Source organism: Macaca thibetana, chromosome 4, assembly GCF_024542745.1.
Source record: "Macaca thibetana thibetana isolate TM-01 chromosome 4, ASM2454274v1, whole genome shotgun sequence".
Lineage (NCBI taxonomy): Eukaryota > Metazoa > Chordata > Mammalia > Primates > Cercopithecidae > Macaca > Macaca thibetana.
The window spans coordinates 3,081,319-3,103,058 of NC_065581.1; the positions used below are offsets into that span (position 1 = coordinate 3,081,319).

The following is a 21,740-nucleotide window of genomic DNA, read 5'->3' on the forward strand; positions in this document are numbered from 1 at the left end:
TTTTGAACTTGTTTTAATGTATGCATTTAAAGTCTGTATTAGGCCCCAGAAGATCTGCTTGACAGGTCAGTGTGGCACACACTATTCTAATCATGCCAAAATAAGCTATAACAGTGCAGACGTGCTTGTACTGACAGGCTAGCAAGCTGGCCTGCTGGTGCCTGCCTGTTCCCTTCTCACCAGGTCGAAGAGAAGTACCACACATCCAGTATGCCAAGAGGCCCTTGGATGTGATCCCACTAGTCTCTGAGGGTGCTCAACGCATGCCTGACAGGTTGTAGGGATCGCATGCCCAAGGGTAGATCCAGGAGGCCTTGGCAGCTGCCCTGGGTGTTTGGGGCATTTAAAGCTAATGCCACCCTTCAATTCAGTGGTTGGAAGCTTTACACCAGCTCAGCAGGAATCACATCTGTCAGTCTGCAGTTAAATATAGAAAACCGAGCTGAAGCCACTGGCTCCAGACACCTGTCTGACCCTACTCACCACTCAGTCAAGTTTTAGAGATGTATAATGCTTGGAAAAGAGAATTGTGCTCTTTTCCTTTTATGGGAGCCATGTGGCAGGATTAACCTATTTTCACACTATTTGGAATTATACTGCTTATAGTTTTCTTTGGAACTATTTTATTTTTTTTTTGAGACGGAGTCTCGCTGTGTCTCCCAGGCTGGAGTGCAGTGGCGCGATCTCGGCTCACTGCAAGCTCCGCCTCCTGGGTTCACGCCATTCTCCTGCCTCAGCCTCCAAAGTAGCTGGGACTACAGGCGCCCGCTACCACGCCCGGCAATTTTTTTTTGTTGTTGTTGTATTTTTAGTAGAGACGGGATTTCACAATGTTAGCCAGGATAGTCTCGATCTCCTGACCTCGTGATCCACCCGCCTCGGCCTCCCAAAGTGTTGGGATTACAGGCTTGAGCCACCGCGCCCGGCCGGAACTATTTTCAAATATATTTCAGCCTTTTAAATAATGAAAATCTTGTATCTATACTTTTTTTTTTTTTTTTTTTTTTAAATTTAAGTAACAGTAGGACCAAGCAGAATAAAATAAAGTCAGGTTTAAAGTCATATTTTTTCTAATTTCGAGTTTGTGTGAAAACTAGAAAAATCTTAAACCTGGTTTTCATGATCCTTTCTTTCTATAGGGGTGTGCAAATAAGTTTTATATATTTGCTTATAACTCACACTCTTTCTCTCTTCTCAAGATGGGAAACTAACTAGGTCAGATTAAAGCAGAGTATCAGCACTATTTTGACAAGGTATAATTTATCCCATAGGAACATCTTAACTGCAAATCCATTACTGAAATCCCATAGCTTCTTTAGTGGTTGAGTTCAAGTCCAGAGTCAGACTTGGGTTCAAATCCCAAATCCTACTTCTGCATGGAAGAAATAAATGCAGTAGGCTGAAGATTATTCTGGATTGCCTACTTAAAGTAAAATTCCCCAACAATTCAGAATTTGTAATTCCATCTAAACTCACATGATGTTAAAACAAGTACAAACAGTTTGTAATATAGTATAAATACTATTGCCTGGAGAAAAAGTTGCTTGAGAATTGAGGATGAGACTATTAACTGTGTATATATAACTCTATAGCTATTCCTAAGTGCAGGTGATATAACTTAAAAAGGTATATATATATGCCTTTGACAAAAAATTCCATTTGTGGAAATTTACTATTCTCATGTGCACACTGATAAATGAACAAAATTATTCATTGTTACACTATGCTGTAAGTATAAACCTAAATGTCCATTGGTAGGGAACTGGCTAAATAAAACAGCACATATGGATGCCACATATCCATTTAAAGGAGGGAAGCTCTCTGTAGGTTCAAGATACACTGTTTAGCAAAGAAGGCTGCAGAACTGTGTTAGTATCACATCATGTGTATGAAGAAGAAAAGGAAATATGCTACATGGGTTTGAAAATATATGGAATATTTCTGCAAGGATGTAAGAAAGATAACCATGATTAGAAAGGTTTCCCTCCAGGGAGGAAACTGTATCAAGGAACACAGGAAAAAGAGACACTCACTTTCTACTCCTCAGAATTTTGTACTGTATGTAGAAACTATTCTAAAAATGCTTTTTTTTTTTTTTCTGTAAAGGAGATAAAGGTATAGTAGGAACTGCACATGAAGACACACAGCGTGTTTTCAAGTAGACGTGTTTTCAACTAATATTTATTAAAGGTATTTTAAAACTCAGGTTGATCTCTCATCTTAACTGTGATTGGTTCAATTTTACCATACCCAAAGAATAAATTCATTTGAGCTTTTACCTACGCCTTTGCTTTTTGTTAAAGGAAGAATTTAATGCAATGTGTTCAGAAAGTTACATTTGAATCGTTAATAAAGAGAAAAAGGGAGAGAAAGAAGAGAGGACACCATTCCGACACAAACGTTTATGTGATTTTAGCCATTACAACAGTAATTCAGAAATATCTCAAATGTTACATTGATGTCATCAATATTACAAAAAAGGGAAAAAAAGTGACAGGCAACAGTGAAGAGCACCAGAGACCCAGCGCACACCTAAAGTAGACCATGCTTCTTTCCTTCGACTGCCAGGGTACCGTCCCGGGAAGCCCCCCACCCCCTCGCTTTCCTCCTCCGCTTCCCCTAACCCGCCTCCGCCTCGCGGGGCACCTACGCCTCGTCCTCGCCCTCCTCCTCCTCGAACTCCCCCTGTTCGTCGGCCGTGGCGTCCTGGTACTGCTGGTACTCAGACACCAGGTCGTTCATGTTGCTCTCGGCCTCGGTGAACTCCATCTCGTCCATGCCCTCGCCCGTGTACCAGTGCAGGAAGGCCTTGCGCCGGAACATGGCCGTGAACTGCTCCGAGATGCGCTTGAACAGCTCCTGGATGGCCGTGCTGTTGCCGATGAAGGTGGCCGACATCTTCAGGCCGCGGGGCGGGATGTCGCACACGGCCGTCTTCACGTTGTTGGGGATCCACTCCACGAAGTAGCTGCTGTTCTTGTTCTGCACGTTGAGCATCTGCTCGTCCACCTCCTTCATGGACATGCGGCCCCGGAAGATGGCAGCCACCGTCAGGTAGCGGCCGTGGCGCGGGTCGCAGGCGGCCATCATGTTCTTGGAGTCGAACATCTGCTGGGTGAGCTCGGGCACGGTGAGCGCGCGGTACTGCTGGCTGCCCCGGCTGGTGAGGGGCGCGAAGCCGGGCATGAAGAAGTGCAGGCGCGGGAAGGGCACCATGTTCACCGCCAGCTTGCGCAGGTCTGCGTTCAGCTGGCCCGGGAAGCGCAGGCAGGTGGTGACCCCGCTCATGGTGGCCGACACCAGGTGGTTGAGGTCCCCGTAGGTGGGGGTGGTCAGCTTCAGGGTGCGGAAGCAGATGTCGTACAGGGCTTCATTATCAATGCAGTAGGTTTCATCTGTGTTTTCCACCAGCTGGTGGACAGAGAGGGTGGCGTTGTAGGGCTCCACCACCGTGTCTGACACCTTGGGTGAGGGCATGACGCTGAAGGTGTTCATGATGCGGTCTGGGTACTCTTCCCGGATCTTGCTGATGAGCAGGGTGCCCATCCCGGACCCGGTGCCGCCCCCCAGAGAGTGGGTCAGCTGGAAGCCCTGGAGACAGTCACAGCTCTCTGACTCCTTCCTCACCACGTCCAGGACCGAGTCGACCAGCTCGGCTCCCTCTGTGTAGTGGCCCTTGGCCCAGTTATTCCCAGCTCCGCTCTGGCCTGCCAGAGGGAAAGAGAAATCTTGAGTCACTGGTGATTGTATTAAATACCTTGCCTCAAACCCCTTAGTATAGATCAATGAGTCAATGCTCAGATAAGACTATTTCAGATTATCACCAAAATGGCCAAACGTTAAAATATTTGTTCATGAATATATCATAAATAAGGAAGGCCAGGACGCCGAGCTCTTAGCAGTTGAAAGGCAAACAATTTTACCCTATATTAAAGCTAAGCTGGCACGCCGTGGATGTTCTTCACGCTTTCCCTCTGGCAGTCACACCTCTCCAGCCTCAGCTGCCCAGTGTAAAATGAGTCCCTCATGCTCTCAGTCACACCAGGCACTCACCAAACACGAAATTGTCTGGTCTGAAGATCTGGCCGAATGGTCCAGACCTAACCGAATCCATCGTGCCTGGCTCCAGATCCACAAGGATGGCCCGCGGAACATATTTGTTACCTGCAAGGAACAACAGTGACTTAAGACTCTCAGGCAAGGACCTCTGCAAAGAAGGGCTTGGCGCCTGCTGCCATCATGCAGATGTTCCCCCAAACAAAGGGAGACCCACCATCAGGTTCTCAAAGGGCTCTGTGGACATAAGGAAGCCCAATGAAAGACTGCAGGGAAGGAGCGGAGATCCGCAATTGAATGGTCCACCCTCTCCCAGGGCCACACCCCTGGGGTCCCACGCAAGGAAAGGGGAGAGGGGTGGAAAAACTGAAGGCAGTGGGGGTGGGGCAAGGGCGATTACCAGTGGCTTCATTGTAGTAAACATTGATTCTCTCCAGCTGCAAATCACTGTCGCCATGGTAACTGCCAGTGGGGTCAATCCCATGTTCATCACTGATGACCTCCCAAAACTGAGACAGAAAGGCTGCATTTAGCCATGCACGATCCGCAGAAACGCCAAAGCTCACAATGAAATGTCCCCGACTCAGTTCCGACAACCCAACATTTCAGGAGCTTGAAGGTTTAAAGGGCGGCGTGACCCGGGCACAGCCGCGAGGCTTGTATTTTGCAGGGTTAGAAAGTCGAAACTGGGCGTTTCCCAGGCGCACAGCTGCTGCTTGCGGCAGGAGGTAGGGGGTCGAGGGGGGAAGGACCAGCCAAAGCAGGGCAGTGGCGGAGCTCGGCGCACGGGTCGCAGCCGCAGGCGGCGGCAGGAGGCGAGGGCACAGGGACTGCAGCCCGCGAGGAGCGGGTGGGCGGGGAAAGAGGAACGCGAAGGAGCTAAAGGACCGCGGTTTTAGATTCAAAGCACGTCCTGAGACCGCAAGACAATCGCTCTTCTCCCCTCCCCCGGCGGCTGGACTCCGGTTCAAACGAGTAAAATTAACCCGCCTCATGTCCCAGCCCCTCGCGCGGAACGCCGCGCACAGCCTCGCGGACACACCCTCGTCTTCTCCAGGCACGCTTGCCTGCCAAGCAGCCCGCGGGGTGACGGGGACTCCAAATGAGTTACAGCAGAAAAGAGAGGTGCCCCCTCCGTCGGCGAAAGTCGCCTCCGAGCCCACGCCACACTCGGCGGCACACTTGGCGATCCCCAGGCCTTCCCGGGACCGCGCCTGGGGACCCCGAGGGGCTCTCGGCCCAGGTTCCCGCCCCCATCGACCCCCTCCGCCGCGGCGCGCCCACCTTGGCGCCGATCTGGTTGCCGCACTGGCCCGCCTGGATGTGCACGATCTCACGCATGGTGCCTCGTCAGCGTCCTCCTGGTCCGGCGGCGTCTGGTGGGTCTGTCCGTCCTCCCCTCACACACCCACTGCGGGGTCACCGGGAAGGCGCTCGGGAACCGACGGGCTGAGAGCGCCGGCCCCGCGGGCTCCGGCTTTTATGCAAGGAGGGTGGGGCGGCTGGCGCAGGCCGCGCCCCCAGCCCGAGCCCCCCAGTCCCCTTCGCGCTGGCGCTCTCCAAGCCTGGCTGACGTAATGCTCCGAGCCCCAGGGACCGTCCGGGGGGCTGGACCACCGGCCCGCGGCCAATCAGAGCGGGCGTGCGGACCGGGAGAGGGGTGGGGGCCCCCGGGAGTAGGGTGGGGGTGTGCGCATTGTCTGCGGCTGTAGTGGGGGTCTGGGTCTGGGGCTATGGGGGAAGGGTGAAGAAAAGGAGGGTGAGAGGGCGGCGAGGAGAGGGCCACCAGCGCGGTCTGAACCGGGTGGGGGCAGAGCTGGCATCGGATGGGAAAGATGGAGGACTGGAGCAGGTGGAGAGGCCGTCAGGTGCTCCGGTGCCGGCAGGTGGGAGGGTTGAGGTGGCACAGGCTGCTCCGCCACCTCGAATTGCAGCTCTTACTCGGCCATTGGCCAGAGTCCCTCCAGCCAACCGCCCCTCGTGAGACCACTGTCCTTTCCCTCAACCCCGGAGGCCAGCGACTGCCCAGGCGGCGCTCCGTCTCATAGAGGCCTGGGGGAGGACAGGTGGCCCCAGAAGGAAGTCGTGCATGACGGCGACCCGGGACACCTGCAGCCCATGAACACCAGCGCGGCCTCCGCCCCCGCCCCCGCCCCAGCGTGGGCCTGCTTTCTCCTTTGTCTGTCTAGGGCTGGTAGCTCCTCTCACTGAGCAGCAGCATCCACGGGTGAAGCGACCTCGGAGCCCCTCAGCCCTGCCCGACCCTCTCCGGGAGTGCACAACGCCCCTGCTGGTACCCAGGACTCCTCTGCCCCGAGGGTTGACTTTTGTTCCTCGCGAGTGATGGAGTGGGAGTGGCCGGTAGCGCAGCACTGACCGTCCGGAGGGCAGAAAGAGGGTGGGGTCCCGGGGGCGGGGCTGTCGGCGGAACAAAGGGCTCTCAGAAGCGTGGGATACGCTGTGCAACCGAGTATTTAAAATCACACGACAGGCGCCCCCCTCCCCCCCCGCCCTCGGATTCGGTTCATCTATTGTCAAGTAAGAGGGTGGGTTCCAAGGGTGACCCACGCCCGAGTAATGAACTTTCTTGTCTTCCATCGCGGAGACCTGGAGGTCCGAGGCTTCGTGCTGCGGTTGAAGGGTGGGGAATACGACTAAAAACTGCAGCCCCGCGCGCGCGAGACCACCCAAGACCCACGCATACTCGCACGAGCGCGTGCACAGACTTGGAGCACCGACCCTCCCTTCAAATCCGCAGTCTCTAGGTATCCACACAGGAACTGGTCTCTTTGTTACTTTTCGCGTGTGTGTGTGTGTGTGTGTGTGTGTGTGTGTGAGAGAGAGAGAGAGAGAGAGAGAGAAGGGAGGGAGGGAGAGAGAGCGAGAGCGAGAGCGAGCGAGAGAGAGAGAGAGAGAACCTAATCCTGCGTGCGTTTGAGGGCGGGAGGGGATAGGGTGTCAGAAACGTTCACTGCACAACCTGTTCCCTGCAATTCGATGACTGAAGCCGGCCGCCCCACATTTCCACACTTGGGAAGGGCCGATGGCGAGGTGACGTGACCTCTTTCATCCCCTGGCGAGAGAGGCCGAAAGACCCGGGCTCCCGCCGCGGAGCGGAGCCTGCAGCTGTTGAGCGAGACTCTCCCAGAACTATCAGCAAGCTGTCACCGCCTCCCTTTCCCGCCGTGGGGTGGGGGGTGGGGGGTGGGGGACTCAAGTCGATTCCAATGTACAAAGAGAAGTAGCGAGAACAAAAGCCCAGGCGCCCCCAAACATCCAGGGCGCCCAGACTGGAGCTCGCGGGCCGGTATTCCAGACGCGGCCGGCTTGCCTGGGTTAGGGTGGGGTCTGGGGACAGGCAGAGATCAGCGGAGGGTCTGTCCACATGCCCCACTCTCCGGGTTCCAAGGTCTCGCGGCCTGACCTCCGAGTTTCTAATCCGGATCCCTTCAGATGCCGAAACGTCGAGGGCTAGCAATTCCCAAGGTCACACAGCAAGTGAAGGACAGGGCTTGGACTGGAATCTCGTCTTTTGGGCACACCAAACCTCAGGGAAAGTGACCGCATTTCGGCCAAAAGGGCTGTGGCAGGTGTCAGCCTCGAGTGGCGGCTCTGGTGGGACCAAGCTGCGCCGGAAGGAACAGAGCGAGGGCGGCACCCGCGCTGCGAGTGTAGACATACTCAGAGCGGTCACCTCCTCGCTGCGAGCTCCCAGGAGCAACCCTGATGCTCAGCGCGGCGGGGTGGGGATGAGGGGCGCTCAGCTCCACGCTGAGTAACTTGAGCTGGCCGCCTGCCTCCTTCATCTAACTATTTCATTTCTTAGCTTCTGTTTCAGAGCCACTCCACTGAGTGCTCGGGTGAAAACGCGTGTTCAAGATCATATAGATAGATGAAAAGACCCTTTCCTCTCAGGTTTCTTTTAAAGGGAGAGGTTTGGGATAGGGTGAGACTGGAAATAATCCTTCTGAAAGCCCAGAGTGCCCTTGGGGACACTTTTGGCCCAAGATCTGCTTTCCTTTCAAGCATTTTGCTTGAATTGTCCCCACACCCCCGCCCCTTCCGGGCAGCCATTCTTGTTAACCGGTCTGCATCCCACCCCACCCCCACTGGAATTGTGATGCTGCACATTTTTATTTTCACAAGAAGCTGATTTTGTGTTAAGATGTTGACAACAGTCACACCTTTCCCTAAAGTCTTTCAATTTATCTGATAACCCTTAAGTAAAAAAAAAAAAAAAAAAATCATTCTTAATCCATGTAGTTCGCAAGAAGAGACTGGTACCCGGCTTTCAAAGAAAAAAAAAAGTCGTTCTTAGTTGGGTCCCCAGCATTTCTGTCTATTCATTATATGCAGTGCTTCTCAATCTAGGTCATCGTACATCAGGCACGAAGATTTGGGGGCAACATATTTCATGATCTCTTAATGTTAGTCTTAATGATGTATTAACATTTAAAAATTTTCCCTTCCAGAGACAATTGTAGAAATATCGCTGCATAAAATACAATTCAACATTTGTTTTACACATAACCTATTGCGCAACTGAAGTGAGCAAGATATCCCTTAAACTATTAAAATTAATATTTGCTTTCACAATTTTCAGATTATTTTCAACGGCACGTCCTCAAGTGAATTTGCATTTCTCTATTACACACACAAGTCATTGTTTGAAGAAGTCAGAGAGAAAGGAGGCTTTACATAGTAGTAAATTTTTAAAGCATTGTTTTCATAATGCAATATATATTTTTGACACAGTTATTGAAATTACTAGACATTTAGCATTAGGGTTCTTCACTGCTTGCCGGGATTCACCGCTTGAAACCCAAAAAACCCAGCCTGCAGCCCCCATAGCAGGCTCTGCAGTCGAGATGCACGCGGTTTCCTAGGCAACCAACACTTAGCCAATGAATGAAGAGGAGTTGAAAGAAAGAGGCTGCAAATCCATCATTATTTCCTTCACACACACACACACACACACACACACACCCCACCTCTTCTCATAGCTCTCCATTTAGAAATATTGGAAAGCTACCAATCCTAACATTTATGTGAAAGAGCCAAATGCCCGGGGCATGGGGGCTAGGAAGCGGTCGCAGCCCCATACTGTGACTGCGGAAAGGACACAGTGGAGGAGGCTCCCGGAATCCGCCAAAATCTGCGCCTTCTCAGCTTTGTCGCTCCCCAGTTTCTATTCCACTGCCCTCCCCCTTCCCCCCAGGCCTTCCCTCCTCCTCCTGGGAAGCGAGAGGCCCGGGCGGAGCCGCCCGGCACTCTTGAATGGCAGGGGCGGTGGGGTGGCAGCCCCAGAGCCCTGTCCTTCCGCAGCCGTGGGCCCCGCCGGGACCAGCCAAGCAAGGTAACCAAAAGCTGGACCCAGCAGCGGAAACCCCGAGCCCACGAACGCGGCGCAGTGCGGGAACACTTGCCCTTTGTTCCTCGGTAAGGCCGGGTGTTTTCCATCCCCAGAGGTCGTGAATTTGAGTTATAACGGCCTCGGTCGGGGCTGAGAGGGCCGAGCTTCCACGCAAGAGCTTTGCCTTCTTTGTCCTACAAATCGGCGGAGGGAGTAGAACCCTGGCTTCCAGGGCACCGTTTCCCCGCTACAGGCCGTCTCCCCTTCTCCCCTCCCCCATGCCGTCAATGATTTGTGAGATTCTTAGGCAGGCGGGGCAGGCCGAGCCCCGGGAAGGCACGCTGAGTCCTAGACACAGAGCCAGGCCGGGTAGAAAACAAAAAGAGAAGAAATGGTTATGAAATACTAAGACGGACCGTGTGCTCCTTGCAAGGTGCGGTCTGCGAAATCAACAGACTTACAAATAAGGCCTGGAGGAAGCGCATGAGCGCAGGCGGGAGGCTGTGGCGGGGGAGCCTCTGAGTTCCACCGTGGAGGCTAAAACATCGCTGTGGCTGAGGGACCCTCACCCGGCCCTGGAAACCCTCCACATCAGCTCTTGCTCGGAAATGTCTCGCAGCTCACCGCTTCTCTTCGAAATCTGCCCAAGACCTTTGTTTGCCATTTAAATGAATTGAAACCGTGTGTATCCAGGTGGACACATCCAGACCGCAACACCCGTGCCTCTGGGCCCTAGATACTTGGTGGGCAGTGACTGTAGCCACACTGCAGAAACAGCAGAACACTTTTCAGACGGAGTTCTTTGGGCTTCACACGCCCAGCCTGCTTCTTTTTTAAAATTTCTATTTTAATTTTAGATTTAGGGAGTCCATGTGCAGGTTTGTTACAAGAGTATATTGCGTCATGCTGAGCGCTTGGGCTTCTATTGACCTGGTTACCCAGATGGTGAACGTAGTACCCAATAGGGAGATTTTCAGCCCTTGCTCTCCTCCTTCCTTTTCTCCTTTTGGAGTCCTCAGCGTCTATTGTTCCCATCTTTTTGTCCGTGTGCACCCAATATTTAGCTCCCACTTTTAAGTGAGAACATGCAATATTTAGTTTTCTGTTTCCGTATTAATTCTCTTAGGATAATGACCTTCAGCTGCATCCATGTTGCTGCCAAGGACATGATTTTATTCTTTTTTTTTTAATGGCTGTGTAGTGTTCCATGGTGTATATGTACCACATTTTCTTAATCCATTCTACCATTGATGGGCACCCAGGTTGATTCCATGTCTTTGCTATTGTGAATAGTGCTTTTTGGTAGAATGATTTATTTTTGGGGGGTATATACCCAGTAATGGGATTGCTGGGTTGAATGGTAGTTCTATTTTTAGTTCTTTGAGAAATCTCCAAACTGCTTTCCACAGTGGCTGAACTAATTTACATTCGTACCAACAGCAAATAAGCATTGCTTCTTCTCTGCAGCCTTGCCAATATCTGTTTTTTTGTTTGTTTGTTTTGTTTTTTACTTTTTAATAATAATGACTGCTGTGAAGCAATATCTCATTGTGATTTTGATTTACATTTCTCTAATGATTAGTATGTTGAGCATTTTTTCCATGTTTGTTGGCGACTGTATGTCTTCTTTTGAAAATGTCTGTTCATATCCTTTGCTCTCTTTTTAATGGGGTTATTGAGTCTTTTCTTGTTGATTTAAGTTCCTTATAAATTCTGGATATTAGTTCTTTGTCTGCGGCATATTGCTAATATTTTCTCCCTTTCTGTAGGTTGTTCATACATCTCCGTCAACTCTGTAGTGCTTATAGTGTGTGGTCCAAATACGTAGCATAGAATTCAGGTCCTTCAATCTGGACATTACCTACCTTCCCAGTGTTATTCGCCACCCATCTGTTATATGCAGTCCTTATAGTGTGCGGTCCAAATACTTAGCATAGAATTCAGGTCCTTCAATCTGGACATTACCTACCTTTCCAGTGTTATTCGCCACCCATCTGTTATGTGCAGTCCGTTCCAGGAGACATTAACCTGCCCGCTGATCTCCAAAAAGGACATGCTCTCTGAAGTCTCTGAGTCTCTGCTCACACTAATCCATTATCCAGAATGACCCTCTCTGCTTCTTCACCCAGGGCCTCTCACTCATTCTTCACGATGCAGCTCATCTCTCTGCGATATATCCCACTAGCTGCCAGGAACAATGGACGGCCTATGCTCTATGCCCCAAGTTTGCATCATAGGGCTGGTACAGGTTTTGCATTTATTACATCAAAGCAGTGGTGTAATGAGTTTCATTGTATATCTCTACTAACAAAAGAAAAAGGAGGGTATATATTCCCAATATATGTATATTTATTTATTCATAAATTATATATATTTATTCTTATAAGCTAATATCCCAAGGCACAATATACTTAGTGTGAGGTACATTGTTAATGATATCAGATGTTAATATTTCCAACTTTTCTACAACTTCCAGTTATAGGCAGACTTGGGGTTCGTCATGACTTTCTCACCCTGAAATGGGCTTGACAAAGAGCTTATATAAAAGAGCAGAGTGTCAACTTGGCCATTTCCTTATTTTTATGTGTGTGTTCATATCACTAATGTCCTCTTCATTTTCCAGTTTCTTTGCTGTAGGCTTTAAAGTCGCTTGCCAGTTGTGTGAGTCAGGGGAACAAACAGGAGATAATATGCTCAGCAAACCCAGCTACAGCTCCTCCCTTATGGATCTCCCTTTCCAGGGAACAATTCACGACACATGACCACAAAACATAAGCATCCTGTGAGGGCACCTGTGTCATTTTGAACTCTAACTACCTAAAGCATAATTTATTTTTACATGAAACAAACAGAAATTCTGAGTTTCTTCCCATGCTCCAACAGATGCTCTTGCCTGCCCCATTCTGAGACCTCCCAATTGGATTGGAGTTAGTTCATTGGCCTTTATACCTTCCACATTGCCTGAAACTAAGTATGGGCAAATAACAACAGAACTTGGGTGAAAAAAAATCACAAATATAAGGCAATTAGGAAAAGCCCCCAAGAACTTCTAACCTGAAGCAGGAGCAGATTGTTCTGAGATAAGTACAAAGAAACCTTCCTCCTCTTTCTCCGTAATTACCTCTTGGCCAGGTCCAGCCCACATCCCATGCTTCCCAGACTCCGTGGCTCCTGGCTGTGGTGGTTGCGGTGGGGCCCCTGATGATGTGCCCTCCTCTGCATTATCTTTCACTTCCCTACAGCCATTTTCCTGCACCTGCGTTTTCACCCTTGTTTGTCTATATTGGTAGTGCATAACTAAGATTTCTGGTTAAGACAGAATGGAAGGAGAGAAGGAAATACTTCCTCAGGAATCAGAGTTGAATTACTAGTCTGCACTTTCTTTTCTTTTTTTCTTTCTTTTCTCTCTTTTTTTTTTTTTTTTTTTTTTTTGAGACACAGTTTCACTGTTTCACCCAGGCTAGAGTGGAGTGGCGTGATCTTGGCTCACTGCAACCTCTGTCTTCTGATCTCAAGCAATTGCCCTGCCTCAGCCTCCTGAGTAACTGGGACTACAGGCGCCCACCACTATGCCTGGCTGATTTTTGTATTTTTAGTAGAGAGGGGGTTTCACCATGTTGGCCAGGCTGGTCCCGAACTCCTGACCTCATGATCCACCCGCCTCGGCCTCCCAAAGTGCTGCAATTACAGGTGTGAGCCACTGGGCCCAGCCCCCTGCACTTTGTTTTTTTTTTGTTTATTTGTTTGTTTTTTATATTTTCTTTTTTTTCTTCTTTTTCTTTGTTTCTTTTTTTTTTGAGATGGAGTCTCGCTCTGTCACCCAGGCTGGAGTGCAGTGGCATGATAGCAGTGCAGCCTCCGCCTCCCAGGTTCAAGTGATTCTCCTGCCTCAGCTTCCTGAGTAGCTGGGATTACAGGCGCACATCACCATGCCTGGATAATTTTTGTGTTTTTAGTAGAGACAGGGCTTCACCATGTTGGTCAGGCTGGTCTCGATCTCCTAACCTTGTGATCTGCCCACCTTGACCTCCCAAAATGCTGAGATTACAGGGGTGAGCCACCGCACCAGGCCTATATTTTATTTTCTTAGAGACTAGGTCTCCCTATATTACTCAGGCTGGTCTCAAACTCCTGGGTTCAAGCTATTCTCCTGCCTGGCCTCCGAATGTGCTGAGATTACACGTGTGAGCCACCTCAACTGGCCCACTAGTCTGCACCCTCTTTCTTGGCATGCAAATCAAGGGTGTGAAACAGACTGCTGTCTTGGTGATGAGGTCTGGAGAAGACAGAACCAAGTAAACTTTCTGCTTCTCTCAGAAGTCACCCAATGGAGGAGAACAGAAACGCAAACCCCAGTTCTTAGGAAATTGAGGAAAGATAAGAAGTATCAACTTCCTGGAGCTCTTTGATAAAGAAAGGATCTTCCGGGCAAGCTAGAAAAAAGATCAAGTCACTCTTGTAAGTGGGGTGGGGAAATCAGGGTTGTTTCAAACATTTCCAAAACAATAGTCAATGCTAGAAGATAAAAAAACAATTTGTATAACATTTTCAAGGAAAATGTGCCCAAGGATTTTTTATATCCAGTTACATTGCCTTTTAATTTTAAAGGTAACATATATTTTTGAACATAGAAGAACTAAAAAAAATTGTTCTTGTGAGTCCTGTGTAGGGTGGATAAAAGGACCCCAGAGAATGGAGAAGTAGGTCTCACAGTCAAAGTGCCATGCAGAGGCTTTTGCAGGCACTGGCAGAGGCTGTGTGACAGCCTGTGAACTAAGGAAGGAGGTGCCTCTGAACCAGCCTAGAGACAAATGCCAAAGTCCCTCCCTGTGGAAAGCTCCATGCCTTCAGGAAGGATGTTGACATGCTCTTTCAAGGTGCTGCTGGGGGTCTGCCAGGTTCCCTGGAGGTTGGAATTATTACCTGGCTGTTTGTCAGTTTATTCTGGAAGCTATTCCTGCTGCAAAGAGTAGAAGACATCAAGGGATGGAACAACAGACTGCATAGAACTACACTACCACAGGAAAACACTGACTCTTAAACAATTGTGAGATTTTAGGCAGAAGATCAAAGCTGCAAAGCATCTTCTCAGGAACTCAGGGTACAGACCACAGCTGTGTTTGAGGTGAGCAGGATGAGACGGTCAGGGGGTCTAAAGAAGGGAATGGGATTCCTGGAGAAAAGCCACTCTTATTTTTGCTGCTAAGGACAAATGTCATGTAAAGAAACAGGACAAACTACTGGAAAGCCAAAACTCTGGGCTGGGCGCGGTGGCTTATGCCTGTAATCTTAGCACTCTGGGAGGCCGAGGTGGGGGATCATGAAGTCAAGAGATCAAGACCATTCTGGCCAACATGGTGAAATCCCATCTCTACTAAAATATAAAAATTAGCTGGGCGTGGTGGAGCATGCCTGTGGTCTCAGCTACTCAGAAGGCTGAGGCAGGAGAATCACTTGAATCCGGGAGGCAGAGGTTGCAGTGAGCCGAGAATGCATCACTGCACTCCAGCCTGGCAACAGAACGAGACTCCATCTTAAAAAAAAAAGCCAATACTCTCTGGAAAAAGTACACGTTTTAATATAGCTTGTGTTAAATTTTCAGAGGGAAAAATATGTCACAATAAAGGCTAAGTTTAAAAAAAATGCCAAGTTCCAACAAGCATAAGAAAAATATAACCAAATTTCAGAGGTGCATGGAACAAATACTGGGGAAAGATGATTGGAATAAGAAATCCACTGAACTCAGGGAACTAACAAAATCATATGTGAAATCTTTGAAAGATATATAAGAAACTCCTGCTTGCAGAGAGAAGGAAATTAAAGTTTTAAAACATTGCATTTTATAGTTGAAGCAGATCACTGGAGTAAGAATTTTTGTTGTTGTTGTTGTTGTTGTTTTTTGGAGACACAGTTTCACTCTTGTTGCCCAGGCTGGAGTGCAATAGCACGATCTCGGCTCACTGAAACCTCTGCCTCCTGGGTTCAAGCGATTCTCCTGCCTCAGCCTCCCCGGTAACTGGGATTACAGGCATGCACCGTCACTCCCTGGTAATTGTGTATTTTTAGTAGAGACGGGATTTCTCCATGTTGGTCAGGCTGACCTCAAACTCCCGACCTCAAGTGATCCGCCTGCCTCAGCCTCCCAAAGTGCTGGGATTACAGGCCTTAGCCACCATGCCCGGCCTCTTTTTCTTTTTTAAATAAATCAGAGAAGGAGGAGGATGAAGAGCTGATGGACAAATGTTTGCCAAATCCTTTGTTTCCAACATACACTGACTGATGAGGGGTCATGTAGGCATGACAGTCAACCAAAATTCTGCCAAAAAACAAAAGAAAAAATCTTGCAGCAGAAAGTGGAGAGATTCTTAATGACCTCTACAGAGGGAAATGCATGGTTCTGAAAAAGAAGCTGATTCAGGACTGGTATAAATAGGAAAAGAAATGACAGAAGCTACCAGCTGCAGAGGAAATGAAAACTTACAAGCAGAGAAGTGAAGAAATGTTGAATGAATTATGGCCAACAGCGAGATCTCACACCACCCCAGACCATTCCTCATGGTGAGAAGGCTCATGACAGCTGGCCCACTGTCCTTGCTGGAATGGAAGGTGAGCTATGCCAGCCTTGGATAGAAACTAATACAGCTGAACCCATGATTTCAGAGAGAAACCTTCACCAGGCTCCCCTGCTCTGTATGCTGATATTGGAGGAAAACAAGCCCTGCTCACCACCCACGCGGCCACTGGTCACTCCTACAGAATACACTTGGATGCATCCTCGCCATGCGGGGCTTCTGGGCCTCCCTGCCTTCTGCCTCTCATTCCCACTGGAATCCTCCTCCTCCAGACTTAGAGAACATTGCACTGGTGAGACACGCTTTCCCATGCAGTCAGGGCCATCTCTTGGGGTTCCGGAGAGCGCTCGTCCTTTAAAATCGGTCCCCAAGGCTCTGCTTCTGACCTGAAATCACCGCTTCACCCTCATCCTGTCCCAGCACAGAAGGACTGTTTGTCTCCACCTTGTGCAAGATCGGAGAACGTCATCAGGCTCCAGAGCTGTCCCTTCTCTAGCTTCTCTAGCGGCGGCTCACAGGAGGACTCAGTGTGTCCTTCAGTGTGACAGTGAGTGGAACGTCCCCCGTGCTTCGAATCCATTTCCATTTTCCCATTTTGTATTTGCTTAGGCTGTCCTGAATAGTGCTTTTTTTTTTTTTTTTGAGACGGAGTTTTGCTCTTGTTGCCCAGGCTGGAGTGCCATGGTGGGATCTCGGCTCACTGCAACCTTTGCCTTCTGGGTTCAAGCAATTCTCCTGCCTCAGCTTCCCAAGCAGCGGGGACTACAGGCACACACCACCACGCCCATCTAATTTTTGTATTTTTAGTAGAGATGGGATTTCACCATGTTGGCCAAACTGGTCTCAAACTCCTGACCTGAGGTGATCCGCCCGCCTCAGTCTCCCAAAGTGCTGGAATTACAGGCATGAGCCCCTGTGCCCGGCCAAAATTGTGCATTTTGAGTCACGAATGAAGAAGACTCTGAAGATGAAGCCATCTGAAGTATTACTTGCCTGCTTTATTTAGCATCAATTCCAGTAATTAAGAAATTAAACATGATGAAACTGCTGTGAAAACACCTTTAATAAACACTTTTGAAGTTCAAAAATATTGTCAAAGTACTTCAAAATGGAAGAAAAAACCCTTACAACCTTATTGTAATTTGAAGTGTAATAAGGAGGTCCCCACCTCCACATCATAATAATTCCTTTGCTCAGGAATCAAATGATCTGGGATGCCGCTCCCTGGGACTTGTTCCTTTGTGCTACGAGTTGCCTTTATCCTAGAAACCTATTTAAGTCACACAGTACCTGAGTGGGCAACACATTGCCTCTAGTGCCTTTAAAGGCACCGGAACTTTTCAGACTCAGCTCCCTTCAGGGCTAGTGCGTTCTGCTGAGTGGGAGGTGAAGGGGAGAAGCTACCCCTTGCTTCACAATGCTGGCTCCTGAAGCCCGCATGATTCTGGGTGTAGGACCGAGCAGACTACACCGGGGCTTTTCCCAGACGGACACTGGGAGAAGGCCTGGCTGACCTTCCCAGGACAATGCGGGTGGCTGCAGTCCTCCTTCTGGTGAACCGGACACTTGTTGGGGAGTCCTGCAGGCCTTTGGAAGTATTGACAGACAGCCAGGCACACCCAACTTTCATCCTTGCAAATGGCATTAGAAGCCATGGAATGTATCTGACAAATACTTCCTGTGCATCAGGCAGTGTTCTAGGCATCGCGAAGACAGCAGCAGGTGAATCAGACAAAAGTCTCTGTCCTCCATAAGCAAACACGGCAGGTGAAGCTGTACCGTTAGAAAAGCGTGATTCCTCAGGTCTGCAGTTTCCCACTTTTTTGTTGTTTCCTCCTCGTTGCCCTTTATTGGATTTTTAATGCCAGTTTCACTCTTTTCCATACCTTCCTCTTTTCCCTGTTAAATAGAGTGTGGTGAGACTGAGTAATTAAAGGCTGCAGATGACTTTGATGACAGCGTAATGAAAAGAGTCTGTGACGGCTTATTAGACCAAGTGCCATCAAGGTTATTTGAGTCACAGTGACACTTTCAATAATGACACTGTTCCATCCCTGACCTGACTTCCCTTCCTCACCCCCTTTTGTTCTCTCTTTCTCTCTCTCAGTGATTGTAGATTACCTGGCACAGGAAAATAAGTAACTGATTCTGCGGAAAAAAACAAAAAAACAAATAAACAAACTCTCAGCCTAAAAACTCATGTCTTTAGTCATTGTGGGATCCTCACCAAGGTGATCTCTAAATCAAAAGCCAAATTGTGTTGGAAAACCCAAACTAAACAGTGCTAGCCACCTGTAACAACCAAAAATTACTCCTTTATTCCTACACTACAGGAAAAACTAAAGCTTCGATGAGAAATGAATTTTACCCCCGGGCTCTCCTCCATGTGTCATTCCACTGCAGAAATACTGCACAGAAGGACGAAGGTGAACTTATTTTTCCAAACTTACAGGTCCATTGTCAGGTTAGCCAGGGGGAGGTTTGGATGGCAGGCCCTCTTGGCGGGTCACTGTTTTTACAACGTCAATTTTAATTTAGATGGCAGCAGGAGGCAGCTTAATTCACTCAGAAGAGGAGTTGCCCACCCAGATTTGCTTCCTCTGCCTTTTGCAGACTTGAGCTAAGAGGCCTTGGACACAATGTCCGTCCTGTCCCTGCCTCGCACCTGTAAACGGGAATAATAACATGCTTCCTCCTTTCCCCCAACACTGGGGAGCTGTGAGAAGAGATGGGATAGGCCGCTGCCATGTGTGGCCTTGCCCATCATATCGCACTTCCTCATGTCAGATGGTAAGACCTGGATGCCCTCATCTTATTCTCATTGTCGTCACGGGTCCAAGCTCCATAACTGTGACATTCCAGATTTCAGATATCTGATGTCCTCCCCACCACCACCACCACCACCACCACCACCACCACCCTGCCTTTGTTTTAAATCATTTTCTTTCTTTGATATATAGGTGTCATTTTGGGGAAATATTTTCTTTTTTCTTTTTTTTTTTTTGAGACAGAGTCTCGCTCTGCCGCCCAGGCTGGAGTGCAGTGGCCGGATCTCAGCTCACTGCAAGCTCCGCCCCCCGGGTTTACGCCATTCTCCTGCCTCAGCCTCCCAAGTAGCTGGGACTACAGGCGCCCGCCACCTCACCCGCTAGTTTTTTGTATTTTTTAGTAGAGACGGGGTTTCACCGTGTTAGCCAGGATGGTCTCGGCCTCCCAAAGTGCTGGGATTACAGGCGTGAGCCACCGCGCCCGGCCAATATTTTCATTTTAAGTTACTTCATGCCTTAGTTTCCCAACCCCAATATTATCTTCCAGTGTTTGGGTTCTCAAATATTTAAAATAAGTGGTCACAGACTTTGTAAATCTTCTATCTCTAGGACATGGGTGTTGCTCCTTCACCTTGCTGCTTGTTCTCTGGGTGCTTACTTACTTGACTTTCTTTCTTTGCTTTGCCTCTCCTTCCTCCTCTTCCCTTCCCCATTTCTTGAATCTATCTAGTTTCTCCAAAAATTATTTTTTTATTTTTATTTTTATTGTACTTTAAGTTCTGGGATACATGTGCTGGACATGCAGGTTTGTTGCACAGGTATACGTGTGCCATGGTGGTTTGCTGCACATATCAACCCATCATCTAGGTTTTAAGCCCCATATGCATTAGGTATTTGTCCTAATGCTCTCCTTCCCCTTGCCCTCCACCCCCCAACAAGCCCCGGTGTGTGAGGTTCCCCTCCCTGTGTCCATGTGTTCTCGTTGTGTCCATGTGTTCTCACTGTTCAATTCCCACTTACGAGTGAGAACATGTGGTGTTTGGTTTTCTGTTCCTGCATTACTTTGCTGAGAATGATGGCTTCCAGCCTCATCCATGTCCCTGCAAAGGACATGACCTCATTCTTTTTTATGGCTGCGTAGTATTCCATGGTGTGTATGTGCCACATTTTCTTTATCCAGTCTGTCATTGATGGGCATTTGGGTTGGTCAAAAATTATTCTTAAGTGTGATTAGCCTAACCATTGAAAGTACTCTAAAAAAGACCAAGTAAGACCAAGGGTAGTTACAGGCCTATTTCTGTGCCTTTGGCAGGTGGTTGAGTATGTGGGGGTACACTGGTGTGTGTGTGTGCGTGTGTGTAACCAGCAAGCTGCACGTGGCTGCCTTCACTTTTGCCCGACCCCAGGCCTGTCTTCTGCCCTGGAGATGCCTCTCCAATCTTTCTCCCTTTTTTTTTTTTTTTTTTTTTTTTTTGAGGTGGAGTTTCCCTCTCATTGCCCAGGCTGGAGTGCAATGGTGCAATCTTGGCTCACTGCAACCTCTGCCTCCCGGGTTCAAGCAATCCTCCTGCCTCAGCCCCCCAAGTATCTGGGATTACAGATTACAGGCTTGTGCCACCACTCCCAGCTAATTTTTTTTGTATTTAGTCGAGATGGGGTTTCACCATGTTGGCCAGGCTGATCTCGAACTCCTGACCTCAGGCGATCCACCCACCTCGGCCTCCCAAAGTGCTGGGATTACAGGCGTGAGCCACTGCACCCAGCCCTTTCTCCTTCTTATGTATATGAGATGTTTGCGTTGTCCATCATTTTGAAAAATGGTCGCCTTAAACTATATTGCCAAAATAAGTGAATGTAAAATTCAATACTATCACCCCTCCATGTTTCTACACATAATTCAACTCAATTCTTTGTTAATAAGTGATGATGATTTCTACTTTTTCCAGTGATTTCCACCTACCATGCCTTTCTGCTGTTCCTCATCTGTGTATACTTCTTTCCATGAACCTATCCGGCATCCAGCACTTCCCTATGATACTCTCAGCAGCCAATCTGATCACACCCCGAGTCCTTTCCCATCCACAAAAGGTGTTCTTGCGCTCTAAGGCAGTGGCAGTGCTGAGGCCTGGAGGCTTGCCAGGGCTTTACTCTGGGATGAAAGGATGTTGGCCTTTCCACATCACTCACTAATTCTTTTTTCACTCTGCTTTGCTCTCCTGGGACTCAGGTGCCATTTATTCTTGAATTGTCCCTTGTTTGGTATCAGAGAGTTTCCACGCCCTGGAGCAGTGCGCATGGTGCAATTCCAGAAGGGAAGAGACTTGTGTTTCTTCTGTGCAGTAGGGGAAGCCTGAGCTTGAAAGGTGGTTGAAAAAGGAAGACAAGCTCTCGGAACCGGAACACTCGCCAGCAGAGCATGTCTGTGTCGGAAAGAGTACAGGTGTCAGTTTTAGATCTGGAAACCAATCCTTGACAGCTATTCATGACTCTGCACCCCTCCAACATCTTCATGTCCCCAATCTACTAGCTTCACTTTGAAGCCCACTATTATAGCCCAGTCACCCACTGAGGGAGAGGAAATCTCTGTGAGTCCCAAATGCTAAGTCCTTGAAAAGGGATTCTGTTGGCTCCAGTCTCGGGGCTGGAAACTTGGAATCTTCAGTCTCCCAGATGAGCACTTTGAGGAGCCCACTGTGGCAAATGTGGGGCAGCAGAAGGGGTCTCTTCTAGAAAAGTGTACATGGTGTGGCATAGACAAGGTTGGAGTGTGGTAGGTTGGGAGGCTGGGGGTCGGGAGCTCTCCAACTACTATAGGGGATTTTCATTTCCAGCTGTGAGAAGACAGTTTACCTTAGCGTAAAGCCAGACTGTAGACTATTTAACTTGAACAGCTATTAGAGTCTGTTTCTTTTTTGAGATACGGTCTCCCACTGTTGCCCACACTGGAGTGCAGTGACGCCATCTCAGCTCACTGCAACCTCAACCTGCTGG

General features: G+C 48.8%; 4 protein-coding genes across 41 annotated transcripts in view; 3 read left to right on the forward strand and 1 right to left on the reverse strand.

Moving 5' to 3' along the window:
• Nucleotides 1-21,740, forward strand: part of PSMG4 (proteasome assembly chaperone 4) — a 201,208-nt gene that overhangs the window by 156,245 nt on the left and 23,223 nt on the right. The window contains exon 1 of one of the 8 annotated variants that reach the window (XM_050787289.1): nucleotides 4,798-4,801. The exons of 5 other annotated variants lie outside the window; for them this stretch is intronic. The gene's annotated coding sequence lies outside the window, so the exon portion shown is untranslated. Of the gene's footprint in view, nucleotides 1-4,797; nucleotides 4,803-18,439; nucleotides 18,459-21,740 lie in introns of those variants that run through there. 2 more of the 8 variants (XM_050787284.1, XM_050787280.1) reach the window with 2 other exon arrangements.
• The window catches only part of LOC126952529 (tubulin beta-2A chain), a 759,189-nt gene that overhangs the window by 64,775 nt on the left and 672,674 nt on the right, over nucleotides 1-21,740 (reverse strand). Inside the window, exon 1 of one of the 31 annotated variants that reach the window (XM_050787224.1) lies at nucleotides 7,322-7,331. The exons of 28 other annotated variants lie outside the window; for them this stretch is intronic. The gene's annotated coding sequence lies outside the window, so the exon portion shown is untranslated. Of the gene's footprint in view, nucleotides 1-4,249; nucleotides 4,261-6,560; nucleotides 6,571-7,321; nucleotides 7,332-21,740 lie in introns of those variants that run through there. 2 more of the 31 variants (XM_050787218.1, XM_050787237.1) reach the window with 2 other exon arrangements.
• PRPF4B (pre-mRNA processing factor 4B) overlaps nucleotides 1-21,740 on the forward strand; it is a 908,191-nt gene that overhangs the window by 41,057 nt on the left and 845,394 nt on the right. The gene's annotated exons all lie outside the window — the stretch shown is intronic.
• The window catches only part of FAM50B (family with sequence similarity 50 member B), a 667,415-nt gene that overhangs the window by 27,862 nt on the left and 617,813 nt on the right, over nucleotides 1-21,740 (forward strand). The gene's annotated exons all lie outside the window — the stretch shown is intronic.